This window comes from Varroa destructor, unplaced genomic scaffold, assembly GCF_002443255.2.
Source record: "Varroa destructor unplaced genomic scaffold, Vdes_3.0 BEIS01000001.1, whole genome shotgun sequence".
Lineage (NCBI taxonomy): Eukaryota > Metazoa > Arthropoda > Arachnida > Mesostigmata > Varroidae > Varroa > Varroa destructor.
This window is the reverse complement of record NW_019211454.1, coordinates 12,632,998-12,658,771: the sequence shown is the minus strand read 5'-3', so window position 1 is coordinate 12,658,771 and position 25,774 is coordinate 12,632,998. Positions and strand designations below refer to the sequence as shown.

At 41.8% G+C, this 25,774-nt stretch overlaps 2 long non-coding RNA genes across 3 annotated transcripts in view; one reads left to right on the top strand and one right to left on the bottom strand.

The window, feature by feature from the left end:
- The first annotated feature begins 891 nt into the window (after positions 1-891).
- LOC147758268 (uncharacterized) lies at positions 892-17,170 on the top strand. Of its 2 annotated transcripts, XR_015318565.1 has the most exons (4): positions 892-1,153; positions 11,624-11,749; positions 12,634-13,018; positions 14,362-17,170. It is a non-coding gene; the product is annotated as an uncharacterized LOC147758268 (long non-coding RNA). The 2 variants fall into 2 exon arrangements; XR_015318564.1 differs by having other exon boundaries at positions 899-1,153; positions 12,634-17,170.
- Positions 17,171-18,697: 1,527 nt separating this feature from the next.
- LOC147758267 (uncharacterized) overlaps positions 18,698-25,774 on the bottom strand; it is a 76,316-nt gene continuing 69,239 nt past the window's right edge. The window contains exon 3 of the long non-coding RNA XR_015318562.1: positions 18,698-19,823. This is a non-coding gene — a long non-coding RNA (uncharacterized LOC147758267). The remainder of the gene's footprint in view (positions 19,824-25,774) is intronic.

The window sequence follows — 25,774 nt, the reverse complement described above, 5'->3', positions numbered from 1 at the left end:
CCAGGTCTTGCTTTAATGGCATATTTACTGATTTTTCTATTTATATTGGATCAATCGTTGAAACAACTACTGACCGTTTTTTCTAGCTTGGAAATCAGATTTGGCAGTACAGATTGTGTTAAAATGGTTTTATTTACACTTCAAATAGTGCGCTTTAGAGATGAGCTCCGGTTCGACGTTTGGGTAGCAGACGAATCGAGGGAATTTAGTCGACCGTAATCGCATCTGTGAAGGCCCACAGAAGCGCCACGAAATCAATTCTCCTCTAAAGGAGTTCATCAACGATGATGAAAATAGATACTTTAAGTTACTCGGCAATAATTAAGAAAACTTCGATGGGAAATTCTAATGCATTTGGCGTGTAGCCCGGAATTAGCATCAGGCTGCCATTTGTTTCAGTCTCTGCAGAGCGCTCTTCTAGTGATGGTGTTAATCTAGTTTCATTAAAGGCATGCAAAAACTATTCCAGTTGTCAACCCGGAATCTATATAAAGTTCTACAGTGATAGGATTATGATATTACCAGACGAATGCCATAAGGTCAGCAAAAAAACACTTGCTTCTATTTTGCCAACCCCTTGACAACAGCCAATGCGTTTCCGACAACCCTACATATAGATATATATATACATGTGTATAAAATCAATAAGCACATCGTTCGTTCGTTCAAAAACTTGGGCTGCACTTCGAAGAGAGCCACGTTTCTCACCAAGATCGCACCATTGCAACAGCTAATAACCTGATGCGGAACAACGAACAAACTTCAAACGTTGGTAATTGGTTATGCAAACCACTGACAATTTATATACTTAATAATTTTACATATTAATAGGCCGCATCTTACGCTCTTACGAGCACCAATAAATCCTCGTCTAGGTATAAATATGATTACGTCGCGTCGAAACTCGCACGGGACTAACAGGTTGATACAAGTCGTCGAGCTCATATCACCCCAAACAGATCGTTGCGTCACTGTTACGCATGGTAATAAAAACTATATTGCAAGTACGGTAGATAGAGCACAGAACACTGATGCAAAACACCTCTAGCTTAATATGCCTGTGCCATACAGTATGAAGATTCGCCGTTTCGGGAAGCAGTTTTCACCTGTTGGAGTTTACACAGCCCCAAGAAACGATTTCAGGCGATGTTGCGTAAGTATTTATTTTTCTCACGGAGCAAACCATAATGTATATGATTACAAATTATTGAGAAGTGTAGCAGAAGTCGTCTGCTGATAGATTTTAAAAGATCTCATAGACTATATTCTGCCACTCCGTTGGGCGAAGCAGCGTGCGATCGGTTCCCTCATGCCGACACATTTTTGTACGCTTCGACGACTCATAAGCTTCGTCGTATACTCTACAACATATTGCCTGTGCGGTATTACATTTAGTAGGTATTTGCTGACGGTGCCCTAAGTCTTTATTATAACCCAAGCCGAGGATCGGTCACGTACGCAGCAGGAATCAATCCCTCAGAGAGCGTAGCGCCCGCAGGTCGAGCTGGCCCGTGTGATTAACTGTCGAGTTTAACCCGAATGATTAATACATGACTGGAGGACCCTCTACTTTTTTGCGCGGTCGATGAAAAAATTTGCACGGAAACTTTAAAAGTCCTTCGTCCCATCGTTTATATTATGAAGATTAAATCACGAAGTCCTTAATGGCAGTCTTCTATACTTTTTTTGTACTCATGGCTGGCATTCTTACCCGTTGACCATCTGATCGATTTTCAAAACAGTCGAAGAGAACGGCCTGGTTGATTTTTATTTGCGAAAAAACAAATACACGCGGAAAAGAAGTTCCGCAACTTAAGGTTTTAACAGGTACCCCGCCAACGAGTTTCACTGATAGTGTCACCACCTATTCCTCTGACTGGCTCATAAATACGTCGACGCTGGTGAGGTCGTAAATAATCTTATATTTAGACTGGTCGTTATGCTGTATTCGTACCGCTCCAATTATCAAGTCGTTAAAGTAGGGGAAGTTCGGTCGTTAAATCGCGTAACGTGGGCTTTTTAGAAGTAACGGATTGCGGCGACAAAGGTGCTGTTTTCTATCGTTCTACCAGATTCTGTAGACTCCGTGTACATTTTAGTACCGATTAATGCAGTGGCTTGTCGCGCGAATAGATTGCTTTACTATACATCAATGTGTGCGGAGAATATAGATGTCAGCTATTAAGGTAGCAACGATTATAATTGAGAGGATAAGCATGATTGGAAACAACGGAAATCCCGCTATCGGTACGGCCAGACCCACAGCGACATTGGACCCTTCTGCCAGAGTTTTTACGAGGCTTTTTGAACTATGTACGTGCAGACGGTTTCGTTGTTTAAGACCGATTGCAGGCCTGGGGAGATTTGTTCGTCAAAGCTGAATAAAATTCAAAAGGAATGGTGACCTCTAAGCTATATTAGTTAAATTAGTGGCAACTTGCAATATCCTAGCTGACACTTTATCCATATAAAGCGCATTATTCTGCTATTTCAATTATCCAAATATGGCTGGTATAGTTTACCAAGGCAAATCCTGTCTGGACAAGCTTCGTTGCGTGCTGGGAGCCAACCAGCCGTCTGTGTGATGGAATTATGCCTAGGTCAAAGCATAGAGGGACTCTGCTGCAAAAAAATATCTAGGCTACACAAAAGAAATGCACGCAAATGTTATTGAAAACTTTTAACCATCTGGAGCAGGTATACGCTAGTGGTAGATGTCTGTTATTATATTGTATGGTATATGTTGCACTACTTGTATCAATTTTACAACTGCATCTTTAGAAGAGAACGATGGGTAGGTTGATAGTGTTTGCAAATCACACACGACCTAATTTATTGATCTTTAACTAAATGAAGAAGATGACTTTTGGCGCAAATCATTTTGTGTTTTGTGATAGGTAATGTATGTACGGTTTAAGATAAAAAAAAAAAAAAAAAAAAGCCAACAGGGCTGAAAAATGTGTTAAAGTGGTGAAACATCAATATACATTAAATTATTAATTAATCGGCAATGTTTACGGGTCCCTGAAATCCTCCTAGCTATATTTTTCCAGATCGATTCTGTTGTTTTTTTTTCTTCTAAACAAACACTACTGTGCATACCTATATTTGCAGGACGACGAATCTAAATAAATCACAGTAGATGATAACACTAATTATACCATTGGTTAATATTCTATCGTCTAGGGAGAATCTTTGTTAGCTTCAAACGTTTACATAGGGTCGATTGGAAAGACGAGTCAACTTGACGAAGGTTACGTTTTGTGAATTCGTATAATATTCATGAACGGGTGGCAGCGAAGGCTTCTATATGAAGATAATTACGAAGCTATGCTGAACTTGAATAGGGAAACGAAGACGTACGTTAACTGTTGTTGGCCCATTCATTCTAAAGTTTGTTGACGACTGTATAGAAGTAACTATCTGCCATCAGTTTTAGCCCCTTGAGACCGGCAATCTATTTAATGAAACGAGTTTTTGCAAGTCATACATAGCAAATGTTTCATATCAGCCGTTCCTTTGGCAAGCAAACGTGGGAAGAGCTGAAGGCGAACATCAGACCTGCAAAGAAATCGTTCCAAATTGCGAAATTTATTATTATCTGGCCAATGTCAAATAACACACAATAACAGAACGTGGTGAAAGTCACGCACATTCATCTGCCGTTTCTAAGGGGGTAAAGTTTACCACTTTCGGGAAATGGAAGACTAATAACGAGGACCTGGATCTGTTCTTGGTTCATGACCTCGAGTGGACAATAGATAGCGATCTAATAGTGGAATAACAATGTTGATTAAATGTCCGGTGGCCCACAGATGTAACCGATAGTGGCTTTTGAGTGTTTCGGGCTTACACTAGGAAAAATATCCCAGAACAGATCGGTTCCTGTTGGAGGTTGCATGGGCGCTTAACCACTTCGTTTAAATAACCATTTCATGAACAGGAAATTTGCCTGCAATCAATATGTGCACAAACTATAGTAACTGCTGTCTCTCCATGATTCACTAATATCATCTTTTAAATATTTCACAAGCGATGTCCTGCCAATTAGCTACACGTGGAACGATCTTACTGCTGGCTTTGGCTCATAAGTTCACACATTCTCTTTCTAGATTTGGTAAAAGCCTGCGTGCATTACGTTTAGCATGACCTGTTTATCGGGATAGAAGCTCTGTCGGCCCAGTCGGGTATCGTCCAAACCCAAAGCGAGGTACATCGAAAGGCGTGAGTGCCATCAACGTGCGTCGGATCTTGATGATCGAGTTTTACCTCGTCCGATAATCATCAGGCAAGCCCGTATGGTTGAAGCACGACTGGAAAGTCAGCTGTTTTTTTTTAGTGAGATCTATCGAGGGGTCAGCATGAGACATTTTGAAGTTCATTGCTTTATTATTGGTACCCTGTAAGTCGAACTACTGGAGCTGTTTGGCAGACGAGCTGTTACGAGTCATTATCTTTCCGTCTACTTCTGTTCAATTATCAAAAATAATAGATATACGTTTCATTCGATATTGCTTAGCTTTCGAACTCTAAAAGAAATAAAACACAAACGTCTTTTCGGGCGGCAGCATCTGTAGGAAAATATACGCTGCCGTGTACACATACGCGCTCCGCAACGGGGGTAATCGCATGAAAAAGTTCACTGCAGACTCAACTGCGATTGTTCCAGAATTTGGTATTTAAAACGTTAAATGTCCCGCGTGTCACTGTCGCACCAGCTCGAGAAACAATCTCCTACGTTTTTATACATGGATTTTTTAAACGGCATTGAAATCCTCTAATCCTCCCGAACGAGTTAATGCGTGAGTGTTTAACATTATTTATACTTTTCTTAGAAAAGTTGGTCAATTGGAAAGTTCTAAATTGTGTAGTCAATTTCAAGACCGATCCCTCATTAGTGGCGACTGGACTATGAGCGCGGCAAACGTCAATGAGTAACTAGGATCGAGCATTACTCCGATGAATAAAAGCCCGAGAAGGGCGACATTGAATGTCATCGTATCTATAGCTTCTGATCTCGAATAAAGAGGCTTCTTTTTTAAAAGATTTCCTCTGGCGTCAACTGATGATTTCATTAAGTTACCTAGGTTGATTTTGGACACGATGCAAGATGACTGAGTTCCTGTTTCAAAGTATATGGCGGAGGGCATTTAGCGAAGCGCTAAAGTAGATTTAGCGTCGCGACAGGGACGGGTTTCCCGTTAAAGAACAAAGTAGAATCACTGCGGGTTGTAGAGGCCTTTTCTCAAGTGATAAATACGTTGGCCAGTGCATCACAGTGTAAAATGTATAGGCAGTTTTATTCTATTGTATGGAGCAGCATCGGATTCATGATGACAAATTGGCTTTGTATTCAATCAATCAGATACATTCAGCCTCAATATACGAATATTAATGCTGTTTTCCTACATAAGCAGGGGCACTTGATAAAATCTCTCTCTCTCTCTCTCTCTCTCTCTCTCTCTCTCTATACATCTATCTATCTATCCTGTCTCCATGGTTACTTCTCTTGTATACGTCTTTACCCTTTGAGCCGTCATCTGCGCCAGTCCACCACGCAATGTATTGCAGTATAATTTATAAGAACCTCTGACGTATTTTATTTTTAAATCAACAGCCCCGACCATCATTTAGAATTATAATTATAACAGTTATTATGTGCATGATATGTATGACGACACACTAATATTGTTGAAATTCGATGTTATAGCATCCTATTTGCTAATCACGATTTTTCCTCGCCTTTCATCCCCACAGCCCTCTGACCCGAACTAGCTAAAAGTGTATCTGGCCAACATGTTAAAGATAAAATGTTGTTGGCAGCAGCACGCTCCGAACTGCGCGAATTCTGCAATTTGCCTATTGATGAAGATATATGTGTTTTAGCGATGCCGCCCCGTGCGCTTTAAGAGTGATCAGAACTGATGCTCTCAAGCAAGCACTGTTATATCCCTTGTATGTGTGTGTGTATGTATGTATATCCATCTGTTCGTGTTTCTCTCGATGCGTCTATCTGCGACTGTTCGTGTAACAGCTAAAATTTATCGCTTTCAATTAAAAGCGAAACCATTCACGATAATGCAAGATGCTCGCCGTTAAACGGTCCAGGAACCTGCCGCACGCCGAGTAGCGATTCTGAGAGGCGCCAATGGTTTGTCGATATGCGCGCCCGGATCTGAGGCCTAGCGGTTAGGACGACACAGCAAGTGACACATGATCAGAGCAGGGACCAAGAAAAGACATGGCGACGAAACATGAAACAATCACAACAACACAGGCTGCCTGCCCATCGGCAAAGCGTCAAAAGACCTCGCTAAACAGACGTAGACAAGACCATACATAGCCCATGTGCAGAATCGTAATCAGACCGGACGTACTCTTTCAACAGACGTCATTACGTCATTTACTTGCCTTTTTCGTCGTCTCTCCAGCACGACTGCGATATCCAGCGTTACGGTCGCAAATAATATCAAAAATATATCGTTTATCATAACCTGAGTGAACAGCGAAGTCAAATAAATCCCGGCGAAATGCCCATCTTAGACGCTGTAATTGCAATAGATTAACTAGTTAATTTTTAGTAGTAAAGCTAGTCATTTATTTTAGGGTATGCATTTGTTTATTTGTAATAAATTAAGATGTCAAACACTCAAAAAATCGGATTCGATATCTGCTGAGAAAATTTTTTTCCAGTCCTATTAAGGCCATCATACAAGGTAGTTGCTTCCGACTTGGAATGTTACTTATAAAAATAACGCTTTAGGCCCTTCACGGGGGTATTGATACTGAGAGGTTTTAGTTAAACGCGAAAAAAATCACCCAAGATAACTGGTGGATACTTTTACCTGCTTGTTGTCGAATTATAACATATTGGGTGGTTGAAAAGTTTTTAATTTAAAACAAAATTGTGGCAAATATTTTTTTGCATTTCAAAATAATAATAAAAATAATTTTAAATATGCGATATTTTAATCAATGACCTTTTGCCACTTGTGTGCTACATCAGCTCTATGCTTTTTCAGCAAAAAATTGCGGCAAGAAACTTTTGCGTTTCTCTGTTGAAATTATATTAACAGAATTTTAACAGCCCGATAGCGTCGTCGTGGAAAATCCACGCTAGGCGACAATTGCGATAACTTTTTTTTTTTTTTTATGTAATTTCTCTCAGTTTTTAGCGGAAGATGTCCACGATCACATGGGAGTCGTGGTGTATAATAGCGTTCCTACTGTTCACCACAGATTCAGTCGATTTTTTTCAACGGCTTGTTGGAATCTTGTAAATTGTTAAGCGTGGAAAGATGGATCAACCGTTTTACGCAAGGCGATAACAACTCCTAATGGGCGGCTTTTTCCAAACACATAAAATCAGCCCCTTCGACACAGTCTGGGTCTTGTCACAGATTGCGAAGTGCATTTTTGTACCATATAATCCACTTTTTTTTTTTTATCACGTGTAATTAAGCTTTAAAAACAGCATAATTTTGTTGCGTTTCAATCAAGTTTTATAGGTACAAATACGCCGGGATATGAATTTGTAGAAGCTTGTTTATTTCAAAAGGTTTAAAACTGTTTGGTGATATATGTTTAGTTCCCTGGCGGTATAATGACTTCGACCATATCGGTCTTGTTCAACTTCCGCAAAAATTTAGTTGATTTTACTCGTCATCGGCCGACCATTATGAGGAACATCGTTCACATGCCGAAATTTCCCTTATAAGGAAAGCCACAGAATCATCTTTAGGCTTTTTATTCCGGTAACGCACCTTAACTGTGAAAATTAATTTTTTTTTTATCGGCCGGAGCAGTATGTGGATTTTGTCGCGATAAAATTTTGAGCTATAGTGAATGTTTGCAGAAACTTCACTCACCTTCAATGCGCTCAACTTTGGTTCTAAATAAGAGCGTTCCAACAACTTTAGTAGAACATCTACCATTGTCAAATCTGCTTTCCAAGGAGAATTCAATTTATATTACCTGACATATGTGACTTTAGGCTGTCTAATGAAAAAAACTGTGAATATCTTTTCGACCGCTCAATGAATCTTGCTGAATCCTTTGATACAAGTGTTTATACTGCTAGAAATGGCTGAAATTAGCCATACGTTGCCATGAATTTGGTGTTAAACGAAAGTCAATCGACTTACGAGTGTCTATTGGACTTTGGCCTGATCGGTTTGAAGGGGCGGGCCGAGATCAATATAAGGGTAGTCCATATAACAGTGGGCAGAGAGACATACAGATTCTCATAGGGTTTGCCACTAAAACTGGCTATTTTGTAACCAATCTGTATAGATAACGTTCTTGACCTTTAGAATATGGCGTCAATGTATAGGATTTATAGAATATTTTTAGGGTTTAAATCGTTAAGAACAGGCCCAACTGATGGACGTAGATTTTTCCCTTAGCTGTTCATATAATACAATATTAAATAATAACGATGTGTCTAATAGGTGAGCACAACTACCACTTAACATTTCTTAGATATACTACATCAAGCATTATTATATTAAATAGCAAAATAAGTAATCCTCATTATCATACAATATCATTGTTCCAGAAGCATGCTTTTCTCATTTAGTCTACGCCATAATGAATTTCTGCTTCTGTTCAAAACCGATCCCGTTCACTTTAGGCAGTGACTGATTGCTAGTTGTCTGCTATGATCGAAAAATTGGATGATTTTTCTCTCTTGTTCCTGTTGTGCAAGTGTACTATTATTATTTTCATTCATCTAAATCTAGACCCATGTATTTGGGTGCAGATAATTTATCACTGCTCAGCGATAAATAAGTGCCTATCTATGTTGTGCATGTATGTGCATATATATATCATATTTTGCGTGATTCAGTATGTGTGCTTGCCCGCCTGAGCACCTGGGACCATCAGGCGCCGAAACATCTGTTAGAAGGCATTTATTTTGGCCTTATTCACCGCTTACTGGTAACCAGTTAATAGAATCGCCACCTCATCTAATGTACACCTCATCTAATTTCTAGTTACCCCACCGCTGGCCAGCTTCACTACATCTATCTTTCGGTGATTAATCCATCTTCCTCGTCATTTTTATGTGCTATAACGACGTATTTTGCTACCGTAGAAGCGCCGTGCGTCAGGTGCATCCTGATTGTTTTCTTGATTAGATCATGTTCAAAATTAGGGATTGCGACCGATACTGCTGTGTCTGCTTATCAGGTGAAGGCGAACCATGATGCTGACGATCATGTGAGTGATGCGCAGTGCGCTCGCAAGGAAACAGCTTCGCTCAGACCCCGTTCTGGCGCATGACGCCAGCGACGACAATGAAGACAAGTGTCACCACTGAAGACCACCAGTGAAGACAGCAAGATGATCTGAATGATCGCACCCGTCCCGGCACAAACGCATTTCTGACACATGGACGTACGCATATATTTCGGGCCATAATAAATGGCCATTACGGATAGCGAATCAAGTCTCGGAATATGAGTTTGTAGCAGCCGGGTTCTGGTAATGCCTTCTTAACGTTCGAACGTTCGGCATTCCCGCTTAAACACGACGCCGCTTCCAGGTCTCGTTCTATAATTTCAGATAGGGAGATGGCTATGGAGATTCGTTATTACACCGGGTTAATGCACGTTGCCTTAGCCTAACGCTCATACGAATTATTTAGAGCTGGTTCCGATATTATCTATGGCGCGTTTATATTAAACGTGTTTTCAACACGATCTTGCCAGAGCCAGGAAATTTCGTCAGCCATATAAATTCTTGTATAGGCTCAGTTTTTGGCGGCGTGCGGTACGTCCATAAACCGTTGCTTCGATCAAATGCTGGCTAAAATCGTAAATCGCGAGTCGTAGAAAAAGAGCTGTGATTAGATTTATGGGTCGCTGTATATGTGCGCGTGTCCGTGTTTGAAGAAGTAACGGACAATTAGATGGTTTGTTGTTTGTCACCTTTTCCGTGGCCTATCTAAGTATATCGTTTGGTGCATGTGTCGCTAGCCGTTAGTAAGCGTAGTTGCCACAAGGCAGTGATTCGGTGACATCTTCGTTGGCATCGGCAATCGATCTTCGTGCTCCTATAGGTGGTGTTGTTGTTGTTGTATCTGTTTTTTTGCTGCTGTTGCCTGAATGAAGGCCATATCTACCTGGCGCGGCCTGTGGACCTGAAATTGAATTGCGAGCGTATCGCGATCGCCGCATCCAAAACAGGTTGGCATACGGCTGTCAGAAATAGAAAAGGGTAGATAGATACACGAACACCAGCAAAGTGGGCAGACATCAAGGAGCAAGCAACACTGGATGACAACATCAGATCTGATCGATAAGCAATATCTTACGTTTTGTTTCAAACATCATTGAAGACACTTTGGGTGGAATCTAATATAATCTTATAGTCACACAGCGATGAAGATCCCGGTTTTTTTCGCGTTTGTGGCAACAGTAAAATACGTCAATAAACAATGATTATTACTACAAGTTTCAGCTTTTGAATGACAAATATAGTTATGCACAATGCTAGTAGGATGTTGAGTTGATGGCGTCCGGTCTGTGTCATAAAGCGTTACCTCTAAGGACCTGGTCCTCTCTGATTAAATTTCAATACAAACCGGATATTACGGTAAAGAAACTTACTGCGTAATTATTATACTTTTTTGTGGCGCCATTTGCCAAGTTCAATTGTCAATTAAAACTCTAACCCAATACATTTCAAAGTTTTTCTAGTAATGTATGTTATCGGCGCAAAGTGTTATTGTCAATATTAATTACGTACACATTATTCATAGACAACGTTGCGAAATCCCCGATCAGGGAACGAGCGCTATGCGAATTGGCCGTCGTCTAACTTTATTCTCTACAATAAGTAGCAAATCGAAATTGCCTGCGGACGGGAAATGTGAAAAGATGCGTAAAAACACTCCTATAAATGAGATAAGCAGATGAGCACTTCTTCTATCCAACTTGTTTCTTGCCAGCGAAGCTGATTGGCGTTCCCTGTCCACGGACCAATCTCGGCTTTATACCATATCAACAGCCACAACAGGATATATAGGGAAAGATGTGAGCACCGCTCGCTGCGATACGAAGCTAATGGCTATAAATCTTGTCGCGCCGCTATCGAGTTAAGCAAGCCAGGCCGAGGGCCGAGCGTACTTCGTCTTCTCGCTGCTTATCCTGTTGCTTTAGCCTGGCCCCAGCCCAGTTCTTTACTCCGAAACATTTTCCAGTGCGCGTAATTGCACCGTTCGAACGGGGGAGAAATCGGCGAACACTTCAGATTAAGCGAAGAGGAGAAGTTCGCAACTCATACGACACGAGAAACGAAGTCCAAAGAGGAAGATTCCGCCCACGGTTGTTCCATAGCGAGAAGTGCAGAATCGAGAGTGAGGTGCAAAGAGCTAAGAAGAAATTTTATAGATTAGGAAGGAGATAAGATAGATATTTTTGCACTCAAACTAAACCGCTTTGGTCGTCTGCTAACAAGGTGTTCACAAGTACTTATGAAGCAGAAGAAAGACGCGGCCTGCGGCTGCGCGTCAAAGACGTTTGCTGAAACTAGTTGTTTAAAGAAATTCTTCAAGTTGAGGCAGACACTCGGTAATGTCAAACATGCCCAATTAAAAATGCGAAATTGTTTTTCGCAGGTGATTTACACGTGGCAGTCACGTCGGCGCTTGTCGTCAAGGGGGACGAAGGTTTAATGGCGTGTGACCGAGGCAGCGGTAGAAACAGAGTCGTTCCTAACAAGCATGCATAAACACTTGAAGCAGGTAAATATCAACAACATGGACGTCAAGGACAAATATTTCTACTATGTTAGACCAAATGAACAAACTCTACCAAACCAGACAATTACTTCAATTTTACAGCGCGTCCTGCATTTAGAGGATCAGAGAAAGTTCATTTAAAAAGCGCGGACTACACGTTCCGAAAATGCAAAGTAGAGCCTCATTTCAATTGAGAAAATTATAAGATATATACAATTAACATATTATTGTAGAAAATCGTAGTTAAATTAGAAAAAAAAAAGCCAAATTCGTCCGCCAAAGTAGAACACTAACGTATCCTCCTGCCAATCTGGTGGGCTGCGACCAAAGCATTTGTTGACAGAAAACACTTTTTTAAGCGTGCGTTACTGGTTTCGGGATAATTAAATTTAGTAAAATCAACTCGGCAGACGAAAAAAGACGCTTCTTCTGCGCAAATTAGGTTTCAGGACTAAATTGAAATCTAACAACATTTGAGTACAATTTTTTCAAAACTTATAATTCCTATTCATTATTATTATTATTATTATACTTTTTACACAATACAATTCAGCGCTTATTAGCAATTTTTCGACGTCACCTAGGTGTAACATAAAAATAGATTCTCTCTGTCGCTCTATTTACTACTAGTTTTTCTAAGGCTTCTGAGGTATAACGCACAGCCTTTATTTTATTCGAGTGCCCCACCGTTATATACACTTATATTGTACTTCCTCCAGGTACTTCTTTAGTATCGCGACCGTCATACTTCTTTATGTTCATTATTACCATGAGTTAATGCGAGCATACTAGCCATTTTGTCCCCGTCTACATAAGCGTATTTACAGTTCAGATTAATTGGTCAATGAGTCAATGAGTTTTAACTTGTGCTATTTTTTTTGCCATAGATGACTCTTCGATCATCTTTACCTCATCTCACTCAACAGTTTGGCCGACGCAGTCTCCACCCGTGAGGCTTGAATCACACGTCTATACGACTGATGTCCCGCATGTCATCATTTCTCTTCACTCTCATAGGAGACCGATGGAGGAAAAGAAAAAGCCCGTCCAAAGTAGTCCGGCAGGAAAAAAAGAGTCGAAATGTCAACCATACGTCGAAGTTCGACTATGTTCTTGTTATTAGGCCTCAATACTAGCACAGGAAAGACTGTTGATGCTGCCAGGACTCTCCACTACGTATTCTGTTTCTTCAATGCTAGCCACGGTCTTCCTTGAAGATTCACACCTTTTTCCTCCCTTATAGTTTTCGAGTGGCAGACCGCCTAAGTGTAGGTAGGTGGTAATGCTTGCTTCCATCTCTTTCTGACAACTTGAACAGTTACTCTGTTTCGATTTCCCCTTCCATATAACAGTGAGAATGAAAGAACGATTCGATAGCGGTTTGATGGTTCGCTGGTCCCGCAATTCACAGTTGAGTTTTCAATACCCAGCCTACACGGCGTCCGTCCTTTACCTAACCCCAGGGCACGTGGGCCTTACCAAATGGTTTTTCTTAGTCTATTTCACTCTCGTTCTCGCTTTTGCACGAACTGCTCGTCCTTCTATTTTTCCTAGTCCGCATGACGAACAGCACGTCATCAGCTTGTAATGTATGGCAGAGGCTTCAAGGCTCATCTTCCTATGATAAATGCAGGAAGCATCCTTCATCTTTTGCTAGAACTCGGTTCCAAACCGCGTTGCGTCCCTTGGATCGGGGACTGCCAGCCTTCAGAAAGAGCTTTGAGGGAGAAGAGAGAGTCGAGCAGACTTTTCTAGCAATACCCTGCCTATCCATCTACCTGTAGACACACGAACAGCGTTCGCCACGGAAGTCACGAGCAGCGAAGGGCAACCATGAAGGAATGTGCTGCCTATAGTATTCTGCATGCGATGCACATTTGGTCCTGCTATCCTAAGTCGCGCTAGGTTCGTTTCACTCAGTTCTTTCTTTTTTTACGTTTGCCCGAGGATGACGAAGCCCCGACAACTCGATACAGGAGACGAGACAGCGGCGCAGTTCCCGGGTGACTTTTACCTGTGCATCGCCAGCCCCGCGAACTTTGCGCACCCGCAGGCTGACGCACACTAACCGCAGAGTCATAACCTAGTACCGTTGCTCACACGCAGCGACGGCGTCGTGACACATAGCTTTTACATAGAAAGTAACAGCGGTGAAGCATAGCCTACAAACCATCTTCTGTTCTTAGCCTATACATCATATATTGCCGTCTTCCTGCACATTTTCTCATTGGCCATCATTTCATGGCACGCCGGCACCAGACTCCGCGTACCGCCCCTTATTGCTTGTGATGCTTTATAACTTAGCTGCTACGGTGCCTGTCTATCTTCTTTCTCCGTGGGGAACAAACCCCCGTTGCGCCCCAGTCAATCCTACCCCTTTGCAAAAAATGCCTGCACCAGCTGCCCGCAACCCATTCCGTTACCTTCGGTAACACACAAAACTCAAAAATAGATTCAACTTTGGCGATCATTGTTGTCGATCAATGGACATATACCGGCGGAAGATGACGTATTGATGGGTTTCGTCAATCAGATAACGTTGGACATGCAAATATAATGACGTATCCATGTGGCCACGCACGGATCTTAGATTTTTGAACCTTCTGTAATTGCAGCAACGGCTCCAGCTCTCCGTGTGTAAAATTTATACTTATCTTCCTAAACTGTAAGCCTTTCCTGTTCCTGTTGAGTACGATCCCGAAGCATTCATTGCCTAGACATCTTCTCGTGCACAACGCCTAACACGTGCAAGAGCGATTTGGCGAGCAATGCAGAACTACATTGATGCCTAGATGAGGAGTTTAAGGAGCTTACCCTCGAGAAAATTCTATACACCGACGCATTCAATTTTGGGCTCTAGTTAATTTAAATTTTTCATCGCCGTATCCCATATGGTCTTACCCGTTAAAACTCACGCCAACAACCCCAATTTTATAAGCTGCCTCATGTGGGCGCGTCTTTGTCCAAAATTCTTCACGTTCCCTATTGGGTTCTATTTTGTTTATAAAGAATGCCGTAATCCCTAGGGGAGCAAAACAGATCAACCTGCTCCTCGGGCGCACCCCTTTCTTAACCTAAAGAGTAGTTATTCTTACGCTAAACAAGTGCCAGCTCTTGAGGTTAACTTTTACGTCATATCCGTTCATCCTGTTTATTCGATTCGAGATTTTGTTGACAAAAAAAGAGGTTATGAAAAAAAGTTGACAAAGAAGGAGGAAACGATAGTATCGAAGTTTGAACCGACACGCCCGGTAACTAACAATGACAATGAATTTATAACATTTCATAGGTTTATAGTGACCTCGTACAAAGATATTGTCATTTTGAGATTATAGGTTGTTCCTAAGAGGCTTCGCTTGCCTTAATGTATCTTCTGTGCAAACGACCCGTGCCAAGTTGCTAAAGCTCCATATCAACGCCATATCATAAACGCCATAGCATAAAGCGCCATATCATAAACGTTTATGATTAAGAAGATATAAAAAAAAAACGACAAGTTGTATGGATGGTCCAGTGCCTTTTCGATGTAGATCGAACCACCATATAGATCGATTTACTTTGTAACTTAGTATAGATATAACCAGATAATGATATCTAAGGATAGCGTTGAGACAAAAATGAAAATCGTAAGCCAGGATTATAAGATCTATGAAACGATTTAAGAAAAAGAACGCATCTATGAAACGTGTTAATATATAACGGGTTAATAACCGTGACGTCACGTATGCAAGTTCTCCAATCTGAAAGTTGTGGCGCACTTCGTGTTTAATGATCATTTACTATGTTTTGACATGCACTCATGTAACTTAGTAAAGATACCGTGGTATACCGTATAGCCAGTACCTGCATTCAAACTTCAAAGAAATTATTCAGTTTCTTTTCAGATAAAAAAAAAAAGGAAACTTTTAACCTAGCAGATCTATTTTTTAATCGTTCGATACTCGACAACGCGATGAACTATCAGTGGAACCGCGCCATCTATTTCAGATATTCTAAAAGCCATTAGCTTACATATTAATTTTTCCATGAATAGTCAACGCGTTTCCCAGACATTATGAGTAAGTAAGTGCCTGTTCGTTATCACAGGCCCGTACATTTCTATGACATTTCACTAATTAACTTTTTTTTTTATTAAGATGCCTAACAGTTGTTAATTTTCAACTAAAGCTTCACAGTTGTTTGCTTACGGCAATTCCTGTTATTCTCTTCAATCTTCTTTTGAAGTGACGCCTCCGTGGCCATTTAGCGTTAGCTCTATTCGCTAATCTACCCTTCTACCTACTGCGTGTAACTGCGCTAACCCGAATCCACTCATCTACTTACGCTGTTGCCGCAGGTAATACAGAAAAATGGTTCTTTGTTGAGTTTTTTGTTTTACTTTGCTGAGACAGAATGCCATAAAGTGATGTCTAGCTAGCTAGAGTTTTCGAGTCACTTAAACAACGTCAGAAGCAGACAAGTCGATGCCACTTCTACCGGGAATACGAACGCCCGTCTGACACCCTGTCCTATCACTTGTATTCTTCATTGCTCGGCTACGTGTATACTCGTAAGCAAATACCATCACTATCTTCAAGCCTATCTGGGCTGAGATACCCATATCATCAGGCACTGACCGACAGCACGTACCCCCTCTCCCCCTCCCCCCAGTCGTATTTGGGTCTGCTGTACTTCTTAATTTCTTGAGAAACCACTGATCACCGAGCCGGCCCAGCACTCGCATCTCCTTAACGAGTCGCCTGCTGTCATCTGCGTATAAGCAGTTTATAATTCCTTCCAGTTATAATTAATCGTTTCTTTGTAGGCTGAAGCTTTTAGTTTTAAGATGTGGCCGCCTATTTTTGCTTCTGTGTCTTAATATGCATGTGTCTATTTGTGGGAAAACTCGCCGGCTTCATCGGCCGACTCTTCTGTAGCAAGCGTCGTGCCTTGTTTGTTGCGATGTCTGTATGCCAACGACTGCAGCACGCTAGATAATGGTCGTTCTATAGTGAAGACAACGATGTTGAAGGTCTATACAGTCTATTTCTCACTTTTGTCCTCGGACAGTAAATAGTATTATATAATGCAGATATAGACGTTCGATATGCTCGACTATTGGGGTGGCGGTTTCGTATTGGTTGCACACATACCTCATTACTCTTATTTTCACGTCTTTGGTCTTCGGCTCTTGAGTTCTCGTCGTGATGTCTTCATGAAGAAGCGCAGCAGTCTCAACGTACAAGGAAAGGAAAATATCTTTAATAATGACCATTTTGACAGATGAAGCTATCCGAGGCTTACTAATATACAGGCAATGTTATTGCTGTCGTTTAGAAGCAAAAAAAAAGATTATCAATTACGCTGATCTCAAACGTCCTTCTAACTGGCATTGACAGTAGTTTTTGCAATAGTTACAATAAAGCACTATCAGGTTTTTTGCTACTGCGTCATTGATTATAAATATTGTTAGTAGTGAAGAGGCACGCTCATCGGGGAAGTGAAGCCATAACCAAGGCATGCGCCCTTAATTGTCTCTCCATCATCGACACCACGGTCTGTTCTGCGTGAAATGCAATGGTCAAAAACCCTATCGCGCTGGCACATGTTGTGCATCAGTTTTTCTGTGCATATAAAACGAATTCTATCAAGTTATACTTTGTATATAGAGCATAGAATATTTTTTTGTTTTTATTTCATACATTTAATATAACTTTAATTTCTACTTTATGATATGATGCAGGACGCTATTCGTTGGGCATTAGAGTTCGTCTTGGCCATCTCATAGTGTAACATTAACTCACAGTATAGAAAATCGCCAACGCCATTAACTGTTGCGCTCGAACATTATTTGAGCAGCTGCAGGTCGTCTTGAGCAGTTGTTGTTTTCCTGTTTCAACTAATTTGTGATATCTCTGATTAACTCATAAAATGATCCCTTCCCATTTGACACCTGGCTACCGCTGGAGCCTTGTCGAAAGGACACATTAATGGTAATTTATCAGGAGAAGGCAAAGCACTGCTTAGCAAAGCGTATGATTTTCTAGATAAATGTGCGTCTATGTGTTCTGCGCTAATGATTTGAGCAATCATTTATCATCCAGAAGTAGCAACCGGCGTTATCGGATCGAGTGACGTTGGAACTGACGCTAGGCCTGCCGATCATTACGGTTCATAAACGGAAGAGGGATTTCATAGTAAAGAAAGAATGAGGAAATGGTCGATCGACATGCTGTCCTCTTTTGACGTAGGCACGAACGAAAGTAGCTCAGCAGCTGGAGGTTATTGCAAAGAGTTTCGTCTAAGTTGTGATTCTCACGAGGGTGGCTGTGAGTATGATAGTTTGCAAGCTGTTTTTTTCTTGACTGGTTCATTCTCGTATCTACTGAGATCTACCTGTGACACCTTTTATAAGTCAACTTCATTTACTTTCGTAGTAAGAAGGCTTCGTTAAGCATCATTGAAACAACGTCGAAAAAAATGAAGGGTAGCTCTTCCTAAGAGAAAATTCAGCTTACCAGAGGATTTAGCTTTTCCACATCAAAATACATTGAGCACCATTACAAATGCAGCTGTAAATATCTAATATCTAAGTAGTTTCGCATATAAGTACTATTAGAACCCTTTTGGTGCTATCTATTTTCCAATATATCAAAAACCCACTAATATTTTTATTAATTTCAATCTGAATTAGCCTTTGCTTCTGAAGAGTCTATGAAGTACTTATATCTACCTCGAAATTCATCGCATTATCTTTTGCTACAAAATTATTCACCTTTGACGGGGTCGTCGGTGTAGCTTCTGACAAAGATCGAATCTAGGTTTGCTTAGAAAATTTCGTAGTTATTCCTTGGTTACATACTCTCGCATACGTACTAGGAAAACTCTGGCAATCTGCTCTTTTTTCAACGTGGCTTCCCATATAGACATGGATTATCATGTCCAAGTGGGCGAGCAAAGTTATTAGGGCGCTCTACATTGTGACCGTAACTCAATGTAATTTTCATGTGGGTACCGTAGCGAATAAAATAACTGACAACTGTACCGTAAGTAATATTTTATTTTAACCACCGCGGCTAATATGGATGAAAAACTTCTTCTGCGATCACGATAGACTGCTGTTGTCGATCGTGGCCTGATGAAATCAATCCCAAATGCTCTCAGTAGCATCAATCGCTGCTTAGACAAAACTTTTCGTTTTCGTAGATGTCGATGCAGCAGCGACAAACGATGCCCTAATCAATTGTACAGCTAATCGTGTATCAGAAGTGCTTGTGAAACTCGAACACCCATCGAGCGAAGATACTTGAAGCACTTAGCCTCCCTGCGGATCGATCGATAACTCTGACTTCATCATGATGCGGCAATGTGTGCGATCCTTAACGATCCCATATATCGGAACACTATTCAGTCACCTGGCGGTTCAGATGGATGAGCTGAGATCAGGCGTTTAGTCGACAGGTGTGAGAGCTGAGAGCCTGCCAAACCTATTTGTATTATACGTGGTTATTTTATTAGACCTTTTTTTTTCTGCTGAAGAGCTCGTGCGCAGACGTAATAACGTGCTCTCGACTCAAATAAACGTTCTCAACTTGAGACTTCGTTAACGCAAATGCAGACGTACGTTATATTCTAAAATATAGCTATCTATGCAAGTATTGGCCGATTCAAAAGTCTGTTGATGCGAGGGTCGCAGGACTCTTTTCGAATTTTATTGTGGACGTAAGACTGACGAATCCTCGATGGCAGGGATGAATATTATAGCAAAAAGCCAACCTTGACCCTAATGGCAATTTAGTTTTTAATTATATTGAAGCCTACGTTAGAGCTCTTGAAATACAATATTACTTGATCGGCCTACATATATTGATTGGTTATCATTGACAACGGTGTTTCGGCGAAAGTACATATCTGAAAAATCGATTCTACTGTTGTGTCTTTGACATTGATATATTGTCAATGTGATCTGTAAACATTCGTGCGTTGTACAAAAACGACTCATTTAGCGTTATCAGGCTGAGTTCATAGCTCCACTGATAGTTGAGGGGGAGCGCATATACCCCAGCTGGATAGTGGATATACGTACGAGCGGCTGAATCTGAAACACCAAAATGAACAACTGCATAAATTCAGATCTGTTGATGGCAGTAATGTGTCGGAGCGACTAGAAATTAGCCAGTGTCTACACTCTTATTTGTATGCATAGATAGATCAACTAGACCTACGAATTTCAGTAGGACGTTGCAGGATTAGGACTCAGTGTGTGTAACAAATGTGTCCCACTGCGCCATATATTTGCTAAGTAGAGGCGCGCTCTTCTTTTGTTCCTTGTTGGCCGCCACTAGTTTTCGTTAAAGGACCGCTTTTATGGATTAACCATGAGATAAAGATGTCAGCATGCGAAATGGATTGTTGGTGTCTATAACGCCTAATATTTATGAGGCTTGTGGTGTATTCAGGGATATTTCGTTTCCACTGGGCATGGCGACGCAGAAGTGTAAGGAAGTTCACTTCTCTCTTATGACCCATGTATCTCGAGCAAATAATATCGAAACTTTATTGCTGTGTTTATTCTTCGTAGAACAAGTTACGTCCATATAAGTTATACTTAGCATAAGCGTTACGCTAATTAGCAGAGCTAGGTTGAGTCCTCTTATTTAATCATATTTAATAATACACTTTCTTACGCGTCTACGCATTGCTTAAAACTCCGACCCTCAATTCCACATATAGGGATAACAATAGAGGCAATAAAGCTGCCGACCGTCGATAGTGAAGCTAACCAGGACGAGCAATTCTAGTGGCTTCTAGCTTCCCGTAGTCGGCAAGGGGATTTTGACGTGAAAAATCGAAAACAATTCGTGCGGCTTATGGAATGGTCGGTCATCGTAAACAGCCGGTAGCGACGGAAAACCATATTAGTGAAGCGTTAAGAACGCCTGCCACTAGCGACGGTGATAGTTACGGTAATGTACAGCAATTTCTGAGTTCCAAGTTTGGAATTTTAAAGGGTCCGCCTCATCGGTCTGGTTAAATGAAGCGCAGTGGAAGTCATGAATGCTCATTACCGCTCGACAGGGACCAGTTGGCTATTGCCAACTGGTCCCTGTCGAGCTGCTTCTGAACAACAGAAGAGTTGCTGTTGTTGTTCACGGGCGCAATGACCTCGACAACACGGGACTTCCCTCGGTCATTTATATCCCTATGTCTAGATACCCCGTTAGCCCTATGTGGGCCAGAAACTCCATAAGAGCTCATTGACGTCCTTGAGATGGCGGACGCAAACGGCTGCAACGCGACTGGCAGCTCTGCGCAAACGTCGCTACGCAACGCTAGTGGAAAAAAGCGGCGATAAAATTATAACAGCTGCTGTTACGCGTCACTCTCAAAGGGTGAACGACTAACGAGCCTGAATCATTGAAAACGATAGTAGAAAAATGCTTAAGCTATTGAAGTTAGATAAAGTTACAAAAAAAAAAAAAAAAAAGCATCTTGGATAAGATAGTTCTATCAATACACAACACAAATATACAGTATGTGTGGCGAGAGTGAGGCTCATCTATACCTAATTATTTCGTCAGCAATATCCGCCAATGCTACAATAATTTATTGCGCAAACGCAAAACTATCGGACGTAAGCGACTCACTCAAAGTAAACTTGTATACGGGTGTTTAAATGTGAGCGCTAGCACGCGTCTCTGTGTCCCATCGAAGTCGTATTAGAATAAGATTAAGATTAGGCAATACAAATGAGATGGGACAATTGTCAAGAGATTTATGTTTGATACTATATTATCTGTTGCTTTCGTGGTTGTGGAGTTAATAACGTGTTTAGATAAAATGCGTGCTGAATTTTGGAACACTTGAGGTATCCTAGTTCAAATCCAATTATGGACACACTCCCTTTGACGCTGGAAAGAGCCAGTCATTTGAAGTAATGTTTAGTGGCTTAAGTATTGGACGTAAAATACAAACGAAAAAACATTTTTTACATTGTCTTCTTTAGGAAGGGCAGGAGCAGTTACGTCGAACAAAACGTTGTCGTAAGGTCGTAGAGACTACTAGTTAAAGGTACTTTTGAATCCAGTGTCCTGGACGGATCCGACTAAGTACGAAAAACGGGACGTTCTTCATTTCGCACAGTTCCTACGATAAGCTGTTGTTTTCCCTATAGTTCAACTTACACCATGAATAATCTGTCAAACGAGTATTTTCTTAATAAGCGGTCTCAGACAGACAATTTCCTACTGCTACTAGATCATCAATGTTCTGACACTGGTTCTAACCACGCCACGGCAAATTCTGGTAACATCAAAAAGACCGGCCAAGGCCAAAAGGTAAGTACAAAAGAAACAGGGCAGGCAACAAGGAGTTGATTTGGGAAGAAACACAGAGACCTTACATTCGATAGACGAGGATGCGTTATCGGGGCTTTTTCTATTTGGTTCGTCTTCTCTATTAGAATCCTCTAAAACAGCGAGTTTTTCTATTTTCAGCCAATAAGTCGACATTAGCGGCGCTTCATTACGACTAACACGAGTGGCAGGATCTCGACGAATGCTCTTGGAAAGTGCACGAGGTACAACATAACCTAATCAGTAATCGTGTGGCCAGCTTCGAGCAAACACTTCGATCGTCTGCTGTAAGCCGTACAGCTGTAAGCTTCTGCTACTCGCTGATGGCTCCAGTCTGGAGCGAGCTTGCTCTGTTGTTTTTTTTCTTTCTTTCGAGCTTCTTTTGCTTTCCCCTGTATATGTGTCTGTGTGTGTGTGTCTTCGTAGTCGTGTTTTTGTGTCTGTGTGTGAGAGAGAACGAACCGTGCGCAGGCTAAAATTGAGGAACAGATGGGCCTAGAAATAACAGGAGGACGACACAGGACTGTGACGAGAAACAAAGTCATTTATCATCATCAGTCCGCACCTCGTTCACACTACTATTGCCACTAGCACGCCGAAAGTCGGCGCTTTGTCCGAACTGAAGAACTCTGATGCTCAGTTGAGTACGCGAAGAACGCTAAGTGTAGCTAGAGAGAGAGCGCTGGGAGTGTGAGTTCATACTTCACTTTGACTTCAACTTTGAGTGCGGCGCGCGACGGCCCTACCACCGCCCGCCTATTCGTTGGTTAGCTGGTCGGCAAGTGAAAATCGCCTATCGAAACTGCTGCGAGAGCCGCGAGTTTCTTTTCATCAGCCCTATGGAGCAACTGTCTCTCCGCGCGTGCCTCAAGTCGTGAAGACCCGTAATGATCGTGCGGCATTTTCCATCCATTCCAAAAATTTCCTGCCGGTCTCCAGAACGTAAACGGCTCAAAGCATAGCACATACACACGCTTTTGTTAGTAATTTTTATCGACGAACTGTCTATTACTGGCAAAGAAGACGGAACAAATACCGTACGTGACGAGACTAAAAGGGCAAACTGACGGGTCTAATAGTATGGAACGATTTAACAGCCGTAGAGCATCTCGAGTCATGAGATTTGCCCCCTGCATGTGCTCTTTGCTAGTTAGTTTACATATTATTTTAATGTATCCATCTAACAATAACAATAATCATCATCATCATCAGTAAATTATGCTAAAACGATATAGCGAATTGTTTGTTGTTTTTTCTATCCGGCCATTCAATCTAATTCGCATTAATAGGTTTAGGTAGAATCATATGCTGTACGAGCAACCTATTGCTGATACTATATTTTTACTCCATGCACGCGCACGTACGTTACGATTGCTTTCAGGCTGATGATAGCAGAACGACGCTTGGTGGACGGACCCAAGCTGAAGTCGCATATCATACGTGTCGCTCTTGCCCGGTTACACACACATTTTATACATGCGCATGTTATAGATATTGTTGTTGAGATCAGACGAAGGGCAACTCGATACGCCGACGCCCGCGTCCACCTCCATCTGCGTACATGATCAGCCGCCTATGAAATTTTATCAGCAAACTGCTTCCGCGACGAAGTCAATTTGTGTTATTTCGATTATTTATTTATGCAACGATCCCATCCTCGGTTTGTTTCCGAGCTGCGATCGCCTGATTCGATCGACGAACCTCAAGCGGCTAATAAAAGTTGCTAGTCTATTACCGTCTGTGTCTGCGTATCAAGCATTAAAAAATAACGGTATTCTATTCCATATGAGCCATATGTATTGCTATAGTAATGAGTGGATGGACTGAACTCGTCTGGGCATCTAGCGATTCTGTCATCTTTGATTGCTTAAAATTAGGGTGGTCATACGCTGTACAACCGCCTCCCCCTTCGCCGTATCTGCTTCTGACATTCGTTTGGATCCAATCTGTGCGCCCATGAAGCGCGACATATTAAGAGGCTTCCTGTGTATAATCCGGTATCATGTGACCTAGGTATTTAGGGAGCCCGTCATGCATATCTGTTGTGTACGACAATTTAGACCCATCGTGACGTCTGCGCCGCAGCACATACGGAAACGCTGCTCCTGCAGATAAATACGGGACACGAAGTTTGCTAGTCCCATTGATTGGTCGTTGTTATGGTCCCTTGTCATAATATATCACAGTTGATTAGCGGAGTGCAGGCGATGCATGCATAGATAAATGTCCGCCTAGCTAGGGGTTTGGCGCTCGACGGCTCCTAGTGCTATATGTACATATGATGACGAAGGCATGCTTCTGGCGTATACTGGCCGCTCTTCCGAATGGTCACCTCTGACCAACGCTGCCCCGATCCTGACGTATGTTAGCAAGTTACTGATGTGTGCAATCAATTTCGTCGTAAGCATTTATAGTGTCCGATTTTCGTCTAACACATTGCTCGAAAATTAGTACTATAATATATTGTCGTGTAGCTTCAATATAATCTAATCGGATCCTTAGCAAAAAGTTCTACTCCACTTGCACGACTCCACAAAAGGCATAGCTGAACATAGATATAGGCGTTTATCTAGGGTAAATCGTAGGGCAGTAGAAAAAAAAATGGCGAATCAGTTATGTGACTACCAAATTTAGCGTTTTAATGATGATTGTTACTGTACTTCAATTGCAAAAAAATCGTCACGCATCACTCACGTATAGTAATGGTCCCGCTGATTTTCTCTTTGGCGTATCTACTTAATGAATATATATTTAGATATGAAGATGTAACTACTGCGTGCCGAACACATACAGGACAGGCAAAAAGGACGACAAAGGGTGCTTAAATAGAGGTGAAGTTTGGCCTAGTATTAGCCATCCTAGTATTCATCTCTTCAGCGGCAAATTTGATGAGGAAGACGTATGAAGTGTCAGTGCGTTTGGATGAACAACTTTTTGTCCGTCCGTCCGTCCGTCCGTCCGTCCGTTTATTTATCAATCTAGATCTCGGCCTGTCCTCTCTCTCTCTCCTTTTGGAGAGACAACCGAACCTAAAGTGAGCCTATACCATTTCGTGGGCTAGCCGTAGTGCTAAAGCCGTGGCGGCAATGGTGACGCGGCTTTTTCCTTGAGCAGATCCCAAATCCTGGTTCCCTACTACATCGCCTCTCAAGGGGTTTCCTGAAGTTCAGTTGCGTGAAGCAGCAGAGTTAGTGGTGAGTGACAACCAGCCACCGGTAGAAAAAGGCAAACGGTATATGGTGTAGAATGGGGGGTAGTCGGAACTGAAAATGGAAAAGCCGACAAAGAAGATTAATCGCCTTTTTTCTTGGTCGCCTTTGCATCGTTTGCCTTGCACTCAGGTTCCCTTTGTCATGCACCCACTTTCTGCCGACTCTGGCGGCCACTAACGAAGCGAACGACCAACAAAACATTGCTTCATTCATTCGATTGCGCCAAACAGCCTTTTTCCCGTCCTGTACCTTCTCTTATTTCAAGTCGATATTTTCAAGGATCCATCAATCCAGTGCACCTCTTATTCGACCCCTAATCGACTTGGTGACGCCGCTGCCACCACTTCGACACTGTGTCGGGATTCACAGTGCCACTATCATCAATAGCAATCGCCGGGACGGTGGCCATAGCACTAAACAGGTCCTCAGACAACAACTATAGAAAGATCGTCCTCAGGCCAAGAGAACGCAACACCGCCGAC